At 39.3% G+C, this 21,337-nt stretch overlaps 1 pseudogene; it reads left to right on the top strand.

Annotated features, from left to right (window-relative positions):
- The first annotated feature begins 904 nt into the window (after nucleotides 1–904).
- Nucleotides 905–2,198, top strand: LOC118641114 (annotated as a pseudogene).
- The last annotated feature ends 19,139 nt before the right edge of the window (nucleotides 2,199–21,337 follow it).

Genomic DNA, 21,337 nt, shown 5'->3' with positions numbered 1-21,337 from the left:
CCCCTCACCACTTCTAGAATGGTTTTCTTGGGGAATAATGCTCTGCAGTTGCCATCTTCAAATATAGAATGATGTTTTCTTTGAATTTGTGCTGTGTAAGACAAGTCCTTGGAGCATGTCTGGGTCTTGGAGCCTTGGTTCACAAGTGGTTCCTCTTACCACTGCCTCCCAGGAACAGATTCTCCGCTGTCCATTACCTTCCCCCCTGGGAATCTAGCCCAGCCCCACCTTCCTTCCCCATCCCTGCGAGTGAGGGAAAGGTTGGATGCACGTACCCTACAGCCTATTGAAGAGGGACGTTGTGGTAGATACTCCTCAGTTGACTGCAACCCAGAATACCCAGCAGGTGGCTGGCCAGAGGGAAGCTACCACTTGGTGGGCATGAGCCTCTGTTACCTCTCTTCAGGCTCCTGGCGCAGGTTTAAAGATCCGGGGGAGTTTTCCCATCAGCCATGGTTTGAGGGTGATAGACTCATGAAAAAGGAGAGATCCCTAACTAAACCTCCTAGAGTCCCTCCCTGAGTAGAACACTGGGAACAAGAGGGGACCTGTTACACAACATACCTGGGACAGTCCTCACTTGCTTAGTGTGCACCTTTCTGCTCCAGAGAGCTCCCTCCTGTCTACAGAGACATTCCCTCCTTCCAGTCTTTTGGAGTCTAGCTTATGTTTGTCTCTCTTCACAAGCTCCTATCACCCTCCAGGGACAAGCCATGTAGTAAGAGTTTATAATTTCAGTAATTCTGCAGAAGGGTTACATGCTCTGATATTTGCACTTATAACTGTCATTGCACAATACAAATATAAATGATAAAATTCGATTCGGACAGCATTGCGGACATAGAGGCTCAGGTTCCGTCGCCCCTGAGGATCCCCGTTCCCGTGGGCCCCAAGCCCCAGCAGCATGAAGGAGACACCGCTTTCGAACTCCGAGCGCCGCTTCCTCCGCGCCATCGAGAGGAAGCGGCTGGATGACAGACAAACCTGGGATTATAGAAACATCTAGATCACATTTGGAACAGACCATGGGTGCTGTATTGTGGAACTTGGGAAAATAAGAGTTCTTGGACAGGTTTCCTGTGAACTTGTTCCTCCAAAACTCAATAGGGCAACAGAAGGTATTCATTTTTTTAACCTTGAACTCTCTCAGGTGGCTGTCCCAGCTTTTGAACCTGGCAGGCAGTCAGATCTCTTGGTGAAGTTGAATCGTCTCTTGGAAAGATGTCTAAGAAATTCGAAGTGTATAGACGCGGACTCTGTTGTTGCTGGTGAAGAGGTTTGGCACATGCGTGTGGACCTACATTTATTAAACCATGATGGGATATTACTGATGCTGCCAGCATTGCTGCAACTGTAGCCTTGTGACACTTCTGCAGACCTGGTGTCTGTCCAAGGAGAAGTAACACTGTACACTCCAGAGGACGGGACCCCGTCCCGCCGAGCGTCCTCCACATGCCCATGTGTGTCAGTCTTGCCTTCTTCCAGCAGGGAACGTGTGTACTGGGGGATGCCAGCGAGCGAGAAGGACGAGCAGGGGACGGCTTGCGGGTGACCGCGCGGACAGGCTCGGGGCGTCGGCAGCACCCAGTCCAGCGCTGCGATAATACTGCGCCTTGAGCCCGTGTTGACAGGCGGCCAAACAGCTGGTGTGAAAGTAGCGGAAATCACAGAGCTCATACAGAAGGCTTTGGAGAATGACCAGAAAGTCAGGGAAGAAGGTGGAAAGTTTGGCTTCGCAGAGTCTGTAGTAAATCACAGGATCACAGCGTCTAAAATGGAAAAGGCCCTTGTTGATACCGCCGACGTAGAGGAGAAAGCAGAGGAAATCATTGCTGAAGCCGAGCCTCCTCCGGAAGTTGTTTCTAATCCTGTGCTTTGGACTCCTGGAACTGCCCAGATTGGGAAGGAATAGAAAACTCCTGGGGAGACCTTGAAGACTGAGAAGGAAGACGACGAAGGCGGCAGCGATGGAGCCGTCGTTGTGGACAGCGTGCAAGCGGACGCTGGGATTGCTGTCTCCAGGGTTGGAGGCCTAGATGCCCCACAGTGCTGGCGGACCGTGAAGAAGAAGAAATGATCATTTTAGAACCGGACGAGAATCCGAAGAAAATAAGAACACAGACCGTCAGTGCAAAACAAGAAAAAGCACCAAGTGAGATCCAGTGAAAAAGAGGAAAAAGAAAAGAACTGCCAACTAAAGGTCACGTGGCTGTGTTTGTGTACATAACTATTCATAGGATGTTTATTTTAAAAAATAAAAATAATAATTTAAGTTTTTGATTCTTCTTTGCTTAGACAGGCACTCTCCAAAAATTTTTTTTAGAAAATGGGTTGGTTGCAGTTTGTCCCTGGCCCTAGTTGAGGCTGTGTGGGTGGCAGCCCTTCCATGTGTCTCTCTCACAGCAATGTTTCTCTCTCCCTCTCCCTCCTGCTCTATCTGAAGATGAACGCAAAAAAAATGTCCTCCAGTGAGGATTAAAAAAATAGGTTGAGAGGGTGAAACCATGAAAAATAAGAAAAATCTTTGTGTGTACCTTGAATCTCATGTTTTTCTGCTGTTTGAACAAAGGAATTCACATTTTTAATTTTTCACTGGGACCTGCAAATTATGTAGCCAGCCCTGGTCCTACTTGAAACTGACTACCTTAAGGTCAGTCCCTCCCTTTCTCATCTTACTGTTCTTCATCTAACATCACATATGGCATGTATGAGGTATTCATGATGCTTTTAGAGATAATGTATATTATTTAGTTTGATTTGTTATAAATGTGTGTATATGTGTATGTGCATGTAACTATGTAACACCTGAATATCTACTTATTTGTGATTATACATTTATATAGTATAAATTAGTATAAATATATACTATAAATATTTAATGATATGTGCAGTAGAATGTATAGGTACAAAATATTTAGAAAATTGATTTTCAAACACGTTGGTGTTTCTGTTATCATTCTGTATTAGAGACTACTGTTTCAGTCCCTCTGAATTTGAAAGGTAATTGATCCAAATGCTAATTTAGTCAATACTATATTTTAAAAACTATAAAAAATAAATTAATATCAGGTAAGTGAATTCATTGCACTATCAGCTTTCAGAACCTGCCAACTGCCCTCACATTTCTATGAGAAATTAGTCCTGTTCATGCCCAACTTATTTATGAACATCTTGAACTGACTTCCATCACTGTTTATAATTTGATTCATTGTGAAAACTAAGATGAATATGAATACCCTTATAATTTTTGGTTTGTCTACTTCCCAAGTGCTTATCATTTTTTTAACACCTGTGGTTAAATGTAGACAAAATAGAATTTTATATAAGCAGATGTCTTTTAATATGAATTTTTCCAGAACATTAGGTGCTAAGTAGCTTATTTTTTCTGCAAGCAACACTTTTATTTATTTAAAAAGTAGGAACTATGTTTAATAGTGAATGTGTCTAGACATACCAGCAAATAGTCACATACACACACAGACACAAAGTCACACACACAAACACACATACATAAAGGCATGGGCACAGAGGCATACATATATCCACACAGGCACACAAATGCACAAAATTAATAGATACACATATATTGACATGTATATACACATGACATGTATATATACATGACCCAAACACATACACACAGACACAGATCTGTATGTAGAAACATAAGGTTATACATACAGACATATATATATATATATATACACACACACACACACACACACAGCTCACACACAAACTCACACATATGCCTATACTCAGGAACATATACATATACTTGCAGATGTAATATATACAGACAGAAACTCATGCATACTGACACACACACACACACACAGATGCATACGCACACACAGAGACACACAGATGCACAGACACAGACATACACAGACAGACACACATGCACACACAGACACATACACTCCTGAAACTCTATTTGCCTTTGCAATTGAACTGAATTGGGAGGGAAATGATAAAAGCTAGACAGATGCTTCATCAAAAGAGAGGAAAATAAAAGAAAAAATACAAAATCATTACCTAGGCAAAAAAATCACCTAGTCATTCTCTCTGATAATTAAGTGACTTTAGTTAAGTATTTAAATAAATGTTTCCTGTGCATTTATGTGTCCGGTCCTGTTTCAATGCCACAGTTCACATGAAACATACATTATATTAACAAGCATGTCCCCATGATCCTTTGCTTCATTCTCTTAATACACTGGATATTTATTGCAGAATTGCAGAAGTCCCATGGCATGTTACTCAAGTTCAGAGTGGGTACTGATAACTTTAATGAAGACAAGGTGTGTCACATAAACCCTTATTTCTCAATGACATGCTGTGTTTTCTTTTTTACAACTTTATTTTTTATTTTTTTATTTTATCCTCACCCAAGGACATTTTTTTCATTTTTTGTTCAGATAGAGTGGGAGGGAGGGAGGGGGGGGGAAGAGAGAGAGAGAGAGAGAGAGAGAGAGAGAGAGAGAGAGAAATATAAAGACAAACACATATCTTGAGAAACTGCATAAAATATCTGCATCTGACTGTTCTCTTCTGGTGTTCCCTCCTCTTTGTCATTTGAATTGTTTGGTGGCCCAGTTTGTTGTGGGTGTCACTATGGGTGTGTGCTTCCTTTTATTTTATTATGTTTTGTTTTACATAAGCAACATTCAAGAACAGAATGTTACTATATGTTAGTAGATGGATGTCAAAGTTACAATGTAATATGAATACCAATGTGCAGATCACTAACAGTCCTCTAAAGAAGAAGACATTGATAATGCACAGCAAAGAGTTCATTGTCATCTCTTGCTTCTTCCCTCTCCCTCTGCTTCGTAGAATATGGGATCTGAGTTCAAGAATATAGAATGGCATTGGATTTTATACAAGGCCATTACTATGACCATATGGATTGTGGTTTCTGCTACTCAGCAATACAAACTCTGTTCAATTCTTTAACCACCAAAATACACACACACACACACACACACACCACACAATTCCTCACTTGCAACATGGGACAATTCTTGAGTCCGTACTGGAGATGCTATGAAACTACATTGATCTGGAAGTATATATGGAAAAAATAGGATTATTCATCTGAACTACTTACCAGAGATACCTGGTATATGAAGCTCTAAATAAAGTTTATTAGAAACTTTCATGAATAACATAAATAATATTTTTCCTATTAAATCTCAGTGGTCAAAAATTCTTCTAGAATACTCTTTGGTTATCCATTCTTAATTTTAAGATAAAGCATCTAGCAGTTAAAGGACTTGTTTTTCACTTTTTTCTTACAGAAACCTTTTCCAAATTGTATTTATATAACAAACACACACACACACACACACACACACACTACTCTATTTTTAAGTATTGATAGGCTTCTCATTTAACCAATAGTAATTATGTATAATGTATCAGATACTTCCTTTACCTCTTGGGGTTGCTCTTACCTTTAAAAGAGAAAAGACATGTGTACTATTACACTGAAGTGCAAAAAACTGTGTTTGTGATATCTCCCTCCTACCTATTCATCATCTCTTTCATCATAACTTACTCCTAATCCTGTCTCCTACCCAAACTCACACACACAAACATACTCAACACTGTATCCACTTGCCTTTCTGACCTACTCATAGAGTCTCTGAGAATGTGGAAAATTGTCAGTGGCTGCTTGTTCTGTCTTAAGTTTCCTGACGCCTGAAAAGCTCCCACTAACTAATTCTTCATGGATGGCTGAAATGCCAGCAATGCTTCTGTTTCTGTGAAGTTCTTGCTGACTCACATAGGCAAGTTTTGGTTATCTAGCTCATGATGATATCTCCTTTTATTCTAATTTTGCCTATTATTCAAACGTCTATTCTTATAAAAATTATTGGTAACCATCATCGTCCTCCCTGGTAGGCACAGCTTCTTGAAATCAAGGGCAGATGCTACTTACTTAATGTGTATTATAAATGAACCAATGGCATACTCAGAGTCACACAAGTATAACCCAAACTTGCACCATTTTACCACCAAAATACACACACACACACACCCCACACACAATTCCTCACTTGCAACATGAGACAATTCTTGAGTTCGTACTGGAGTTGCTATGAAACTACATTGATCTGGAAGTATATATGGAACAAATAGAATTTTGTTGTTGTTGCTTAAATAACCACATCAGAGTGACCTTGATATTACATTTCTCACATTAGCTTCTTCCTTTTCTCTCTTGTTTTAAAATATATTTTATTGATTTTTTAGAGAGAGAGAGAAACATCCGGGAGAGAAACATGGATTGGCTGCCTCCTGCACGCCCCCTACTGAAGATCAAGCCCACAACTCAGGCATGTGCCCTGACTGGGAATTGAGTCAGGACCTCTCAGTCCATGAGTCCATGTTCAGTCCACTGAGCCACACCAGCCAGGCAGGCTTCTTTCTTTTACACTGATGTTTTCTCGCCATTAAAAGGGACCTGATGTTAGGAGAAGAAAAGAGTCCCTGGTCTCATAATAATTCTCCACATGCTGGAGGAGCTTGTGATAAGGTCCTGGGTCACATGTAATGTGCTGACCTTTACTGACTCGATTCTGAACATCTGCAGGAATTGTCTATAGAATTAAGCACCTCAAAATAGAATTCTGTTCATTTAGTACCAACAACATTTTGAAAGGTGATTAGTAGTAGTATTTAATTTGCCATTTTCTTTCAAAATTATGATTGCTTATGTGTGTGTGTGCATAAACAAATAAAATTATTAAAGGGTCAAATGATATCTTTTTCAGTTTCTTACCCACTCACAAACCATGAACTATGGCTTGAAATGCAATCAATTGTTTTAATACAGTGTTAATATTGTATGGATTAATTGGGAGACATCAATTAGGGCCATTGATAAGCTCCCAATTATTTCTCTTTCAGTATTAATATTTTGAAAACTATATATTCAGGTAAATCAGTTTTCACCTCCCAGGGTAGACTTATGACCTAAGGTGGCCAATAACTCATCTTCTATCTACAGAAGTTGGTTCAAACTACTGGCATGTGACTTGAGCCAGCCAATGATGGATAGAAAATGACTGTCTGTGTAAAGGGCAAAATGCTTCTCTTCTACATTTGCTTTGGAGAGAAACTGAGGGCAACAACAGGAAAAAGAGGGAGAAAAATAAAAAGCATGATAAAATAAACAACAAGATCTCCCTCTATGGTCACAGCAGCAGAAACCAAACTTTATTACTTCATTAGTGTTGTTTGTAGACCAGGAACATTGATATCACATGGGAGGTCTATCAGCAGAATCTCAGGCTCAAGTTCAAACCTACTAAACCAGAATCTGCATTTAAATGGAAACCCCAGGTGTTTTTATGCAGAAGTAAAGACTGAGAGGCACTGATAGAGCTGCATGGTTTCTCCTTTCTGTGTACAATTCACACTGGCCTTTTCCCAACCACAGGGCCTTTGCAAACTATTTCTTGGACTTGAAAACTCTCTAATACTCTTTACCTATTCAACTTGCCTTTAAATTTGAGATCTGAGTTCAAGGGTCATTTTGTCACAGGTGTCTTCCTTTATAAGGTTAAAGTCCCTTTATACATCTTCATATTATGGGACACTTTCAAGTAAATTTTATATGCATTAAACTTCATGGGTCATTAATAACAGATATTCTTTCTTTTATAACATTATCTCATTTATTTATTTATTTATTTGTCTTACGGATGTTTCTACTTTATCCCCCATTGATACCTTCCTCCTGATCCTGCCTCCCCTCTCCCCATCCCCCAAATTGTTGTCTGTCTATGGTTATGCATACATGCATGTAAGTTCTATGATTTATCCCTTCCCTCCCCCCATCCCTCTCTTCTGAAGTTTGTCAGTCTCTACCCTACTTCTATGTCTCTGGGTCTATTTTGTTCATCAGTATGTTTTGTTCATTTATTCCACAAAGAAGTAAGATCATGTGGTATTTGTCTTTCTCTGATTAGCTTATTTGGCTTAGCATAATACTCTCCAGGTCCCTCCACATCGTCTCAAAGGATAAGAGATCTTTCTTACAGCTGCCTAGTGTTCCATTGTATATACGTACCATAGATTTTTTTATCCACTCATCTATTGATGTACACGTGGGCTGTTCCCAGAGACCTTACCAATTGTAAATAGTGCTGCTATGAACATAGAGGTACATATATTCTTTCTGATTGATGTTTCAGACTTCTTAGGGTATATTCCCAGAAGTGGGATCACTGGGTCAAATGGCAGTTTAATTTTTAACTTTTTGAGGTAACACCATAGTGTTTTCCATAGTGGCTTGCACCAGTCTGCATTCCCACCAGCAGTGCACTAGAGTACCCTTTCCTCCACACCCTCACCAGCACTTGTTGCTTGATGATTTGTAGATGGCAGCCATTCTGACAGGTGCGAGGTGATACCTCACAGTTGTTTTAATTTGCATCTCTCTGATGATTAGTGATGTTGAGCATTTCTTCATATGCCTCTTAGCCATTTGCATGTCCTGTTTGAAGAGGTGTCTATTTAGGTCCTCTGACCATTTTTTAATTAGGTTCTTTGTCTTCCTTTTGTTGAGTTGTATGAGTACTATATATATCTTGGAAATTAACCCCTTATCTGATGTATGGTTGGCAATTATGCTCTCCCATATAGTGGGTTCCCTTTCCACTTTCATGCTAGTTTCTTTTGCTGTGCAGAAGCTTTTTAGTTTGATGTAGTCCCATGTGTTCATTTTCTCCTTTGTTTTTGTTGCCTCATATGTCATATCAATGAAAATTCTCCTGCGTCTGATGTCTCAAATTTTATTGCCTACATTTTCTCTTAGGATTTTTATGGATTCATGAGTCACATTTAAGTCTTTTATTCATTTTGAGTTTATTCTTGTGTATGATTATAAGTTGGTGGTCTAGCTTCATATTTTGGCATGTAGCTGTCCAATTTTTCCAAAACCATTTATTGAAGAGGCTGTCTTCACTCCATTGTATGCTCTTGCCACCTTTGTCAAATACTAATTGAGCATACTGCCTTAGATCCATTTCTGGGTTCTCTATTCTGTTCCATTGATCTATATGCCTGTTCTTGTGCCAGAAACAGGTTGTTTTGATTACAATGGTTTTGTAGTATAGCCTGATAACTGGTAATGTGATCCCTCTTATTTTGTTCTTCTTTTTTCAAGATTGCTGTGGCTGTTCGGGGCCTTTTTTGGTTCTATATATACTTATGGAGTATTTATTCTAGTTCTGTGAAATATGTCATTGGTATTTGGATGGGGATTGCATTGAATCTATAGATTGCTTTGGGTAGTATGAACATTTTAATGATGTTAATTCTTCTGATCCATGAACAAGGTATATGCTTCTACTTTTTATATCTTCTCCTATTTCTTTTTGCAGTGACCTGTAGTTCTCTGCAAATAGGTCCTTTACTTCTTGGTTTAAGTTTATTCCTAGGTATCTTAATTATTTTGCCACAGTAATAAATAGGATTGATGTTTTAGTTTCTCTTCCTGTAAGTTCATTACTGGTGTATAAGAATGCCGTCGATTTCGTGACATTAATTTTGTATCCTGCTACTTTGCCAAATTTATTTATTAAATCTAGTAGGTATTTGATGGAGTTTTTAGAGTATTCTATGTACAATATCATGTCAACTACAAATAATGACATTTTATGTCCTCCTTTCCCATTTCAATCCCTTTTATTATTATTTTTTCCATGTCTAATTGTGGTTAAGATTTCCAGTACTATATTAAATAAAAGTGGGAAAATTGGGCATCCCTGTCTTTTCCTATTCTTAAAGAAAATGTTTTTAGATTTTGCCCATTGAGTATAATGTTGAGTAAGTTTTTCAAATATGGCTTTTATTATGTCAAGATATGATCCCTCTATTCCCATATAGCGGACCATTTTTATCAGAAATGGGTGCTGGATTTTGTCAAATGCTCTTTCAGCATCTCTAGATATGACATATGATTTTTTTTCTTTCATTTTGTTTAGGTGGTGTATCACATTTATTGATTTGTAATACTGTACCATCTTTGCATCCCTGGAATGAATCCCACTTGGTCATGATAAATAATTTTTTTGATATATTTTTGGATTCATTTTGCTAATATTCTGTTAAGGACTTTGGCATCTGTGTTTATCAGGAATATTGGTCTACAGTTTTCTTTCTTTGTAGTATCTTTTTTCTTTTTTCATCCTCACCCAAGGACATTTTTCCATTTGTTGTTCAGAAAGAGTGGGAGGGAGAGAGAGGAAGAAAGAGAGAGAGAGAGAAACATCGATGTGAAAAGGACACATCGAGTAGTTGCCACCCACATGACCCAACCAGGGCCGGAGACAAACTGCAACTGAGGTACGTGCCCTTAGCAGGAACTGAACCTGGGTTTCTCTGGACCACAGGCTGACACTCTAACTGCTCAGCCAAACCAGCCAGGGCTCTTTGTAGTGTCTTTATCTGGTTTTGGAATTAGGATTATATTGCCCTCATATAAAAAGTTTGGAAGACTTCCATCCTCTTGGATTTTTTGGAATAGTTTGAGGAGAATGTGTGTCAGTTCTTTGAATATTAGGTAAAACTCTCCCATGAAGCCATTAGGGCCTGGGCTTTTGTTTGCTGGGAGAGTTTTGATTACATCTTCAAGTTCCTTAATTGTTATTTGTCTGTTCAAGTTTCCTATATCTTCTCGGTTCAATTCTGGGAGACTGTGTATTTCTAGAAATTTGTCCATTTTGCCTAGATTGTTCAATTTGTTGGCATATAATTGTTTGTAGTATTGTTTAATGATCCTTTGTATTTCTGTGGTGTCAGTTGTTACTTCTCCTCTTTCGTTTCTGATTTTCTTTGTTTGGGTCCTCTCTTTTTGTTTCTCGGTGAGCCTGGCTAAGGGTCTATCAACCTTGTTTATCTTTTCAAAGAACTAGCTCTTTGTTTCATTGATCTTTTGAATGATTTTTTTAGTTTCTATGGTGTTTATTTCTCCTCTGACCTTTACTATTTCTTTCCTTGTACTTGCTCTGGGTTTTCTTTTTGTTTACTTTCTACTTCTTTAAATTGTAGGGTTAGAAAGTCAAATAGGAATTTTTCTTATTTCTTGAGGTAGGCCTGTAGTGCTATGAATTTTTCTCTCAGGACTGCTTTTGCTGTGTTCCATAGATTTTGTGTTGTTGTGTGTTTGTTTGCATTGGTTTCCAGGAAGTTTTTAAATTCTTCCTTGATCTCCTTGGTAACCCATTCTTTGTATAATAACATGCTATTTAGCCTCCATGTGTTTGAATGTTTTTGTTGTAATTGATTTCCAGTTTTATGCCTTTGTGATCTGAGAAGATGCTAGATATGATTTCAATCTTCCTGAGTTTGTAGAGACTTACTTTGTGTCCTAACATGTGGTCTATCTTTGGGAATGTCCTCTGTGCACTTGAGAAGAATGCATATTCTGTGGTTTTTGGGGTGAAATGTTCTGTAAATATCAATTAAGTCCAACTGATCTAGTTCATTATTTAAGGACTCTGTGTCCTTGTTAATTTTTTGTCTAGAAGATCTATCCAGTCATGCCAGTGGGGAGTTAAATTCACCTACTATGATTGTATTGCTATTGATCTCTCTCTTGAAGTCCTTCAGATGCTTTTAATATATTTTTGTGCTCCTGTATTTGGTGTGTATATGTGTACCAGGGGTATATCTTCTTGTTGGATTGATCTCTAATGTTATATTGTGATCTTCTTGGCCTCTTATCATGGCCCTTGTTTTGAAGTTTATCTTATCAGATATGAGTATTGCTACATCAGATATGAGTATTTTTTTACATTTTCATTTGCTTGGAAAATTTTTTTCCATCTCTTCACTTTCATTCTGTGTGAGTCTTTTGTTTTGAGGTGGGTCTCTTGTAGATAGCGTATATACAGTTTGTGTTTTCTTATCCAGTCAGCTACCCTATGTTTTTTGATTGGAGCATTTACACCATTTACATTTAAGGTTATTATTGATAGGTACTTATTAGTTGCCATTTTTATATTATGCCTGTGTTCTTCTCCCCCCACCCCACCTACACCCCCTATTTCTTCTCCTTCTCACAGCAGTCCCTTCAGCATTACTTGCAGTGCTGGTTTGGTGGTGGTAGCTTTTTTTCTCTGTAAAGCTCTTTATTTCTCCTTCAATTTTGAATGATAGCCTTGCTGGATAGAGTAGTCTTGGATCTGACCTTAGCCTTTCATTACTTCATATACTTCATGCCACTCCCTTCTGGCCTGCAGTGTTTCTATTGAGAAATCAGCTGATAGTCTAATGGGAGCTCCCTTGTAGATCACTTTCTGTCTCTCTCTTGCTTTCTTTAAAATTATTTTTTTTGTCTTTCATGTTTGCCATTTTAATTATGATGTGTATAGCTGTGGGTCTTTTTGCTGCTGTATTTGCTCTTGCTTGGGACTCTCTGTGTTTCCTGGACTTGTGTGACTTTTTCCCTCACCAAATTAGGGAAGTTTTCTGTCATTATTTCTTCAAACAAGTTCTCTATTTTTTTTTTTTTGTCTCTGATTCTTCTTCTTCCAGTACCCCTATGATACAAATTTATGTCATTTCATATTTTCCCAAAGCTCCCTTAAACTCTCTTTTTGCCCCCCCTTTTTTTCTTTTTTCCATATGCTGCTTTATTTGGGTGTTTTTCCTACCTTGTCTTCTAACTCACTGATTCAGTCTTTATCTTCTTCTAATCTACTACTGAATCCTTCTAATGTATTTTTCATAACAACTATATCATTCTTTATTTCCTCTTATTTTTATTCATAGCTCTTTTTTTAAGCTGATGTAATTCCCACTGAGCTCTTTATAATTCTAATTAAGTTGCTTGTAGTTCTCACCAAATTGCTTGAGCACCCTTAAAATCATTGCATTGAATTCTGTATATGACAAATTGCTTTCTTCCATTTCATGTAGTTCCTTTTTTAGTCATTCCTCTTTTTCTTTTATTTAGGTGGTGTTTCTTTGTCTCACCATTTTAGCAGTCTGGTAGTTCTAGGTTCAGTGAGGAATGTTGGAATGTGTAGGCAGGTCGGTGTGTATCAAATAAGGTTGCTCTGCCTCCCAGACTGTTTTGGTGTGTGGCACCTCTTGCCTGCTGTGGGTCCTGGAAGATTGACGACTGGTGGCTGGTACTGGTCTATAGTGTTAGGTACTTGCAGGATGCGTGGGTCCTGCTGCTGCACAGTTGGGCTGTGTGGGTCCCGTTAGTGCACTGCTGGGGTGTGTTGCTGCCTGGTGGGGCTCAGCACCTGATCAGTTGCTGCTGATGCTGCTGGAAGCTAGTGTCAGCTTCTGGTTTGCACTGCCACTGCGGATGCTGTTGCCATGGGGTATTCTCAGCTTCCAAACCTCTGCTGCTGTTGGGGGGCTGAGAATGCTCATTTCCCAGGACTTTGCTGCTGCCAGGGGAGGGGCTCCACTCCAAATCTGCTTATGCAGTTGTCAGGGGCGGGTCTCGGCTTCCTGAGCCTTGCTGCTGCTTGGGTTGGGGTACTGCTCATGATCAGCCTCTGCTGATGTTGCTGGGGATGGCTCTCAGCTGCCAATCTGTGCTGCTGCTGCCTGTGGATAGATTTCTGCTCCCGATCCTCTGCTGCTGGGAGTGTGTCTCAGCTCCCAAGCCTCAGCTGATATTGGAGGTGGGGATCCACTGCTGCCCAGTCTCTGCTGCTGTGGGAGGAGGTGCTGGGCTCCCAAGCTGGCACTACTGCTGGTGGGGGTGATTTTTGGCTCTGATCAAGCTGCTGCTGTGTGGGATAGTGCTCATCTCCCAACTAGTTGCATCTACCACAGCAGTCACCTCAATAGTGTCACTACTGTGCGCTGATCAACATTGACAGAGTGGGGTCCACTGGTTCAATGGTGCAAGGTGCTCAGGTGGACGCTGCTCCCCACTGCATTCTCCCAGAGAAGACCAGGGGTCTTCCAAGATGGCAGGGCTTTCTAGCTGTGCAGGGAGAGGTGCCTTGACAAGCTGCTTACCCCGGTAGTCAGCTGTTTCCTGTCCACAGCACAGGAATCCTCTGCCCCACATTTCTGCACTGCTCAAGGTTGCTCATCCACACTCATATCCACTCACTCTCCCTCACACACTCCCTCGCTCCAGTCCTGCCTGCTGCCATCTTCAAGCTAGTTTGAACCAGATTTTCTTACTTACCATTGTATTCCTATGTACCTAGATTGTTATAGACTGTATTCTCAAAATATACTTGTTTAATGAATAAGTGCATAGATAAATAATGGGAAAATTTTATAGATAGAGAACCTGAAGTCCAGAGAAGTTGACTTATTATCCTAATGCCATCTAAAAAGTGGTAGATCTAAGTTTATAATCCAAGTTACTGCCCTGATGTCTCAAAATGGTATCTTCGAATTCTCTTCATTTCCCTTACCATTTGTTCACCCAAACTGAGAAAGTTAGAAGCAAAACAGATACCAGATGGGGAAATCCCCTACTTTGATAATCCACAGAAATGAGGACTTTTCCTAAAGCACCTTCTTTTCTTCAGTCAGAGACTGCTGAATGGGTGGCTTGAATGACAAAAGCTTGTCCATTGTCAAGTGATGACACTTTTGTGCAGATGCCAAGTTCTTCAGCAGCAGAAAAAATAAAATGTGGTGGATGAAAGAGAGACTAGAACCCCTGACCAGCTTCTGACAGTCTGGCAAACAGGGGACCAGGATAATCACCTGGGGAGTGCTACATTCATGGTAGACCTCCCAGATATAGAATGAGTTCAATTGATCAAAGTAAATGTCATAGCATTTCTATTTGGAGGTGCAATGCAGTTCTTATGATTCGAAGGTTTTTATCAGCAGAACAGTACAGTAAAGGGCTCATGAAAATTTAAAGCAATGGTCACTCTGGCATGCCTTGGCATAAAGTGGATGCAAAAAGGATGGGGGTTGTCTGTGTATCTATCTATCTATCTATCTATCTATCTATCTATCTATCTATCATCTATCTATCTATCTATCTATCATCTATATATCATCTATGTATCATCTATTATCTATCTATTCATTTATTTATTTGCAGCACATCTGAACAATTCCTATGCTGTTACACTTACCAATTAGCCCTGCACCATCAAAATTCACCACCTCCTATAAATTATTCCTAGCATTTTTATTCTTATTACAGACAATATCCCAATTTCCCTTTGCCCACCTTAGACTTTCATTTCCTAAAGTGTATATTATTGTCCTAGCTTCTGAATTGCTATTTTGAATCCCAATAATAGTCCTGTGTTTGTGTTTCTTTTGAACTTGGATATTGTGCGACTAATATTGTTCTTGGAAAGCTTTCTTTGGGCATAAGTAAATTTCTGTTATTGTTTTATTTGTTTATTCAAATATTTACTTTGTGCATACAAGATGCCACACGTTGCTAGATGCTGAAGAATGAAAACACAACACTCTTGCTCCTGTGCATGTAATTAAATTGTATTTAATATGCATTATTGTGTAATGATACAATGAGGTGTTTCTATGGAGACGTGGATTGCCTCTGGATACATTAAACCAAGGCCTCAAGAGACCAGTGCCTGCGCCAGGACCCTGTCTGAACATCAGCCTGCTTTCTCTGACGTTGTCTTTCCTCTGTCCTCATGACATTGTGCTTTAACTTTAAGGTAACCCAACCGATGTCCTCACCAATGTCCTCCTCTGGCACCATTTACTTGTCTCTACTCATCAATTTGCAGAAACAGAAAACTGCAAAGTTCTGCTGTGTTTGGAACTCCCAAGATATTAAATATCTTGATGGAAGTGCTTGCTCTCAATTCATCTTCATAATCCTGGTATCTAACACCGTGTCTTTCATTCAGAACTACTCAGTAAATGTAAAACTCACTGGCTCATTTGATAAATGCCAAACAAGCTTGAAGTGTCATTTCCTTCCAATGGAACTCAAAATAGGATTAACTTTGTCATCCTTCAGAAATGAAGCCATTTCTAATAGGCCTTCAGTGAATGAAAAGAAGGAAAAAAAATTTTTTTTAATTACAATAACTTGACAGCTGCTTGCTAAACAATACCACGTTAATTTTTAGTGTTCCACACATGGCTGAACAAAAGATCCCTTAATCCCAGGTCCCATTTTATGCTTGCTTCATTGTGTCTGTCCCCTTGCTGCATCGCGTACAGAAGTCATCAGTGGCTGTGTACTCTCTTTAAACCTTATTATTGCCAGAGGAGTCAGACTAGGTTAATGCAGATCTGCTTCCCAGAGGTGTGTTAAAATGGATTTAAGTTCTTTATTTTGAGTGATTGACTTTGAGAAATCCCCTTCTTTATCAGTTACTACCAGAGAAAGAGAACTTCTCAGGAGTCACAGAACACCAACCACATATTTCTGAGTTCCACAAGCGTAATAACTTTTAAAAGACTGAGATTAATTTGGCTGTTTATGAGGAGGGAGAATCAGATGACCTTGTATGTTGGGGCCATTGAGACAATGTGCCAGAGGTTTAAATGGCTGGCTCCCAAAGACCTGCATTTGGGGAAGTTTTCTAAGCAAATTCTCTAGGCTTTAGTCATGCCACTGTGACTCTTTTGTTCTCAGCTTACTGTTTCCAACAAATGATTACCTTCAAGGAAAAGGAAGGGAAGTCTTTCTTAAAGGGGCTCTTTGATTTTTTAAAAAATGAAACTAGTATCTTATTTTTGAAAACCTAATAACCTTTATAGGAAAATTAAAGATATTTTTTCAAGTACAGAATGTGAGTGGTACAAAATGGTTTAAAAGAGAAGAGAGCCCTGGCCGGTTTGGTTCAGCGGTTAGAGCGTCGGCCTGCGGTCCTGAGAGACCCGGGTTCGGTTCCCGCTAAGGGCATGTACCTCGGTTGCAGTTTGTCCCCGGCCCTGGTCGGTCGTGCAGGTGGCAGCCACTCGATGTGTCCCTTTCACGTCAATGTTTCTCTCTCTCTCTCTGTTCCTCTCTCTCCCTCCCACTCTACCTGAACAAAAAAAAAGAGAAGAGAAATGCTGATTGCAATTGTCCAGTATTCTGGTAAGTGCTGTTTGATATATATATGCCCATCCTCATGTAAATGAAGGAACTGGAACAATTTATGTGTTTTGCTATACAAAGCTATTTTATGTATTTGTTTATTTGGGGCTCTTTGAAAAAAGTTACATATCAATAGGCATTTTAGAAATCGCTGACAGAACACACCTAGGAATGATGATATGGGCTGAGAAGTTATGGACCAAAAAAAACACTCTCATAGCATACTTCCCTCAGAAGTTACACTGTACCTCCAACTCCTGAAGGGTCCTTTTTCCTGGACACTAATTAAGCTTCAGAACCAAAGTAACTTCAAGAAGCGTGACATGACATAGTGGTGACAATAGGGAAAACTGAGCTATGGTCCCCATCAGGCCAGTCATTGGATGCCATGATTTTCTGATTCCTATTATATCATTCTGATTCCTATTAGGTCCATTCTTAAACAGGACTTGAATTAATAAGGAAAGGTACAAGAAACTCTTTATTTTTATTATTTTTATTTTTTTTAATCCTCACCAGAGGACATTTTTGCATTTATCTTCAGAAAGAGTGGGAAGGAGGGAGTAAGAGAGAGAGGTAAGAGAGAGAGAGAGACATTGATGTGAGAGAGACACATCAAGTGGTTGGCACCCACATGAACCCAACCGGGGCCGGGGACAAACTGCAACCAAGGCACGTGCCCTTAGCAGGAACCAAACCTGTGTCTCTCGGGAATGCAGGCCGACGCTCTAACTGCTGAGCCAAACCAGCCAGGGTGAAACTCTTTTTATTATTTATTCAAGTTTAGAGTACTGTACACAACAAAGCAAGAAAGAATAAGATCAGTCTGGAGCAACCAAACTGTATCTGTTTCAGTTAGAGAAGACAACAAGCAACTTAAAGGGGAAGGAAACAACCATGATCAAGCCCAGTCTTTGCATGCATATGATAACTGATAAAATTGTGGCTTGGACTTGAACTTGGAAAAATCTATAAATATATCTATAGATACATTGTGCATGTATGTGTATATATTTGGAAATTATCTCTAAATTATGTACATGCAACTTATATTTATATGAACATATAACATGCATGTATAATTTGAAGGGGTTCCAAAATGACAGCAAATAGGGACAAAGATGTGCTTTTGTGTGTTCCCTTTATGATTCATGGTCTCATCCAGCCTAACTCAACCTTCCGGCCTCAACTGTCACTCTCCGTAATGAACCTTTGTATTCAAGGCACATGGGGCCATTAGAGCCATCGAGATCCTAAGTGTATATTTGGGCATCTTACTGCAGTTTCCTCTCTCAGAATATACTTCACTGTATCCATCTGGCAGATTTCCATTCACCTTCCATTCATCGTTCCCGAATGAAATAAAATGCCACATATTTTAGGGAACCATCACTAACTCACAGCCTGTTAAGAGCCATATTCTCATTTCTTGACTAGCTGCTCTTTTATCTGCTTCAAAAAATTCATCATGTCTCTGAAATTATGTGTTTATTTACCCAGCATCTTCACCTCTATAGACTAGTGGACACTAGAGAACAGGCAACATACATCATTGAGTTTTCCTCCCAAATAACTGGAAATACATTCTAGATGCAGATTCTAGATATTTTCTCCACTAATGGCTACTTCACAGGTGAGTTTCCGCTCTAGGGTTTCTCTAACCACTCCTCTGTGATGAGCTGCATTTCCTCACATTTTAGGTTACATCATATTCAGAAGCATAAACTTTTATAAAAAAAATTATAAATGGCATTGTAGTGATAATCTGTGTGAGGCCATAAATTCTTTGCCCACACAATCCCTCCAAGTTATTCTTTAAAGATGTTGTATAGGTTTAGTTCTTAATCTTTGCCATTATTGGACTGCATCCAGAAGTAGGAAATTGTTTCCTCTAAAGAAGATCACAGGCTTGTGCAAGGAAATGCTCACCAACCCTTTACTTTTTTTCTCTAATGGACTGTACAAATTTTTTACCTGAGCAATCTAGACAAAGCTCATTTTTCTTCGTAATTGCACAACCCATTTTCCTGGGTAGATAGAAAATATTTCTGTCTCATGTAGAATACACAGTTCACTGTGTGCCATTTCAAAGCAGAAAGAACACTTACAGAGCTCCTATGGTACAGTTGAAAGTAAAGACTACAACAGCTCCCCCCATCCTTATCTGTGGTTTCACTTTCCATGGTTTCAGTTACATATGGTCAGTCATGTTCCAAAAATATTAAATAGAAAATTCTAGAAATATACAATTCATAATTTTTACATTTTGTGCCATTCTGAGTAATATAATATCTTATCCCATCTCACTTCACTCTGCCCAGGACATAAACCACCCTTTGTCTAGTGTATGCACACTGCCTATGCACCTGCCTGTTGGTCAATCGGCAGCTATCTGGGTTATGAGATCAGTTATGAGAGAGAGAGAGACCACATTCACATAAATTTTATTACAGTATATTATTATAATTGTTCCATTTAGTATTAGCTATAGTTGTTAATCTTGTACTGTGCCTAATTCATAAATTAAAATTTATCATAGGTATGTATGTACAGGTAGTATACAGAGGGTTCAGTACTATCGCAGTTTCAGGCATCTACAGGAGGGCTTTCAACGTATCTCCTCAGATAAGGGAGAACCACTCTATGTTGGCTTTTGTGTTTTACTTTCTTAAGCTTTGCTTTTCTCTTCTATCACATAATAACTGGATGAGTATTAATGACATAATATATGTAAAATAACCAATAAATTGCTTGGCCCATAACGGATGTTCAATAAATATTGAATCCCTTACCTCTACCTTATTATAATTAATTATTCTTTTGTCCACTTAGCCGCTCATGCATTTATTGTTTCATCCTTTTATCCATTCATTGAACTAGCCCACAATCCCACCACTCTTCAATCCACATAAATATCGAGCACTTTTTATGTTATAAGTAACTTTGCTGAGATATAGCACTAAGAAATGATTCCTGCCCTTCAGAAGATCCCAGCCCAGTGGGAATGACCCCATGTGGTTCACAAACAAGACACAACTTTTGTTTTATGAGAGAAATTAACAGAATACTATTGAGTACAAAAAAGATTAGCTGCCAGGCATGAGAAGCATTTGATAAATTTAACCTACGCTTTATTGTCCATGAACCATGCTGAGCACTTTACCTAAATTACTTCATTTAGTCCTGACAACAATAATTGTTCCACAGAATTATACACACTTTAGAGATAAAGAATCTGAAGCTTAAATAACTCACTAGTCAAAGTCAAGATGCAAGTAGATCTTAAACTTGGCCCCAAAACTAATTCTTGTAACCACTATGCTTTTGCTTTGATGGGCAGGGGACTCGAGGCAGATGTGAACAGCATCATAGTATGAAAGTAAAAGAAACAGAACTGTGCTTTCCCAGCTCATATTTATATTGTCCAGGAAAGAGAGAAAACACTTGGATAACTAATGATGAATGGCAGCCTCTTCTCACTAGGAAAACACTAAGCTCCTGAGAGCAGTGATGCACAGCTGAACAGCAGAGGAGGCTAGGAGCTGGTAAAAGCCATTCTATAGGGTTGACCTGTAGCTAATGATGGGTATTCTCTGACTGCACGTGGAACATAGCCTAATTGTATTTTGTTGAAAGAAGCAAATTCCAATGAGCAATGCTTGTGTTGTTTCTGTTGATGTTGGGGCACGAGCAATCATTTCTGTGGCATGCAATGAGGAAGAACAATGTGTTCACCATTACTTCAGCGGGCATCACTGTGAGCACTTTTCTCAAATGAAAGCAATTTATTTTTCTATGTCTTTTATTTTATATGAAGTTATCCTTTCATATTTTATATGAAGTTCTTCCTTTCTTCTTTTCTTTATAATTCTGTCCAACAATCATTAGGTGGGACTGAATAAGGTAGGCTTGGGAGGGTCGGAGCCGGCAGGGTGTGAGGGACACACACGGAGGTGAGGAGGGCACAAGCATGGAGGAGAAGGGGGAAGAGTGGCCCAGGTGACCTGGCACAGAGAGTTCAACAGGTAGAGGAAGGATTGTGCAGGAACCTAGTGATCGGCAGCAGAATCCCAGGACACTGGAACTCATTGCGAAGTCTCACAGACACTGCAATTAAGTAATCAACATTTTATCTTCAAAACAGGACAACTTGAAATTGTATATCACCTGGTAGGAGGAAATGACAAGGTCATGGCAATATTCCTGTCATATTCCAACTCAAAACACTGTATACCATAAATCTAATGATGAGAAAATATAAAATTGAGAGAGATTCTAGAAAACAACTGACAGATAATC

The sequence above is a fragment of the Molossus molossus genome, unplaced genomic scaffold, assembly GCF_014108415.1.
Source record: "Molossus molossus isolate mMolMol1 unplaced genomic scaffold, mMolMol1.p scaffold_m16_p_25, whole genome shotgun sequence".
Classification (NCBI taxonomy): domain Eukaryota; kingdom Metazoa; phylum Chordata; class Mammalia; order Chiroptera; family Molossidae; genus Molossus; species Molossus molossus.
This window is presented reverse-complemented; position numbering and strand designations above follow the sequence as displayed.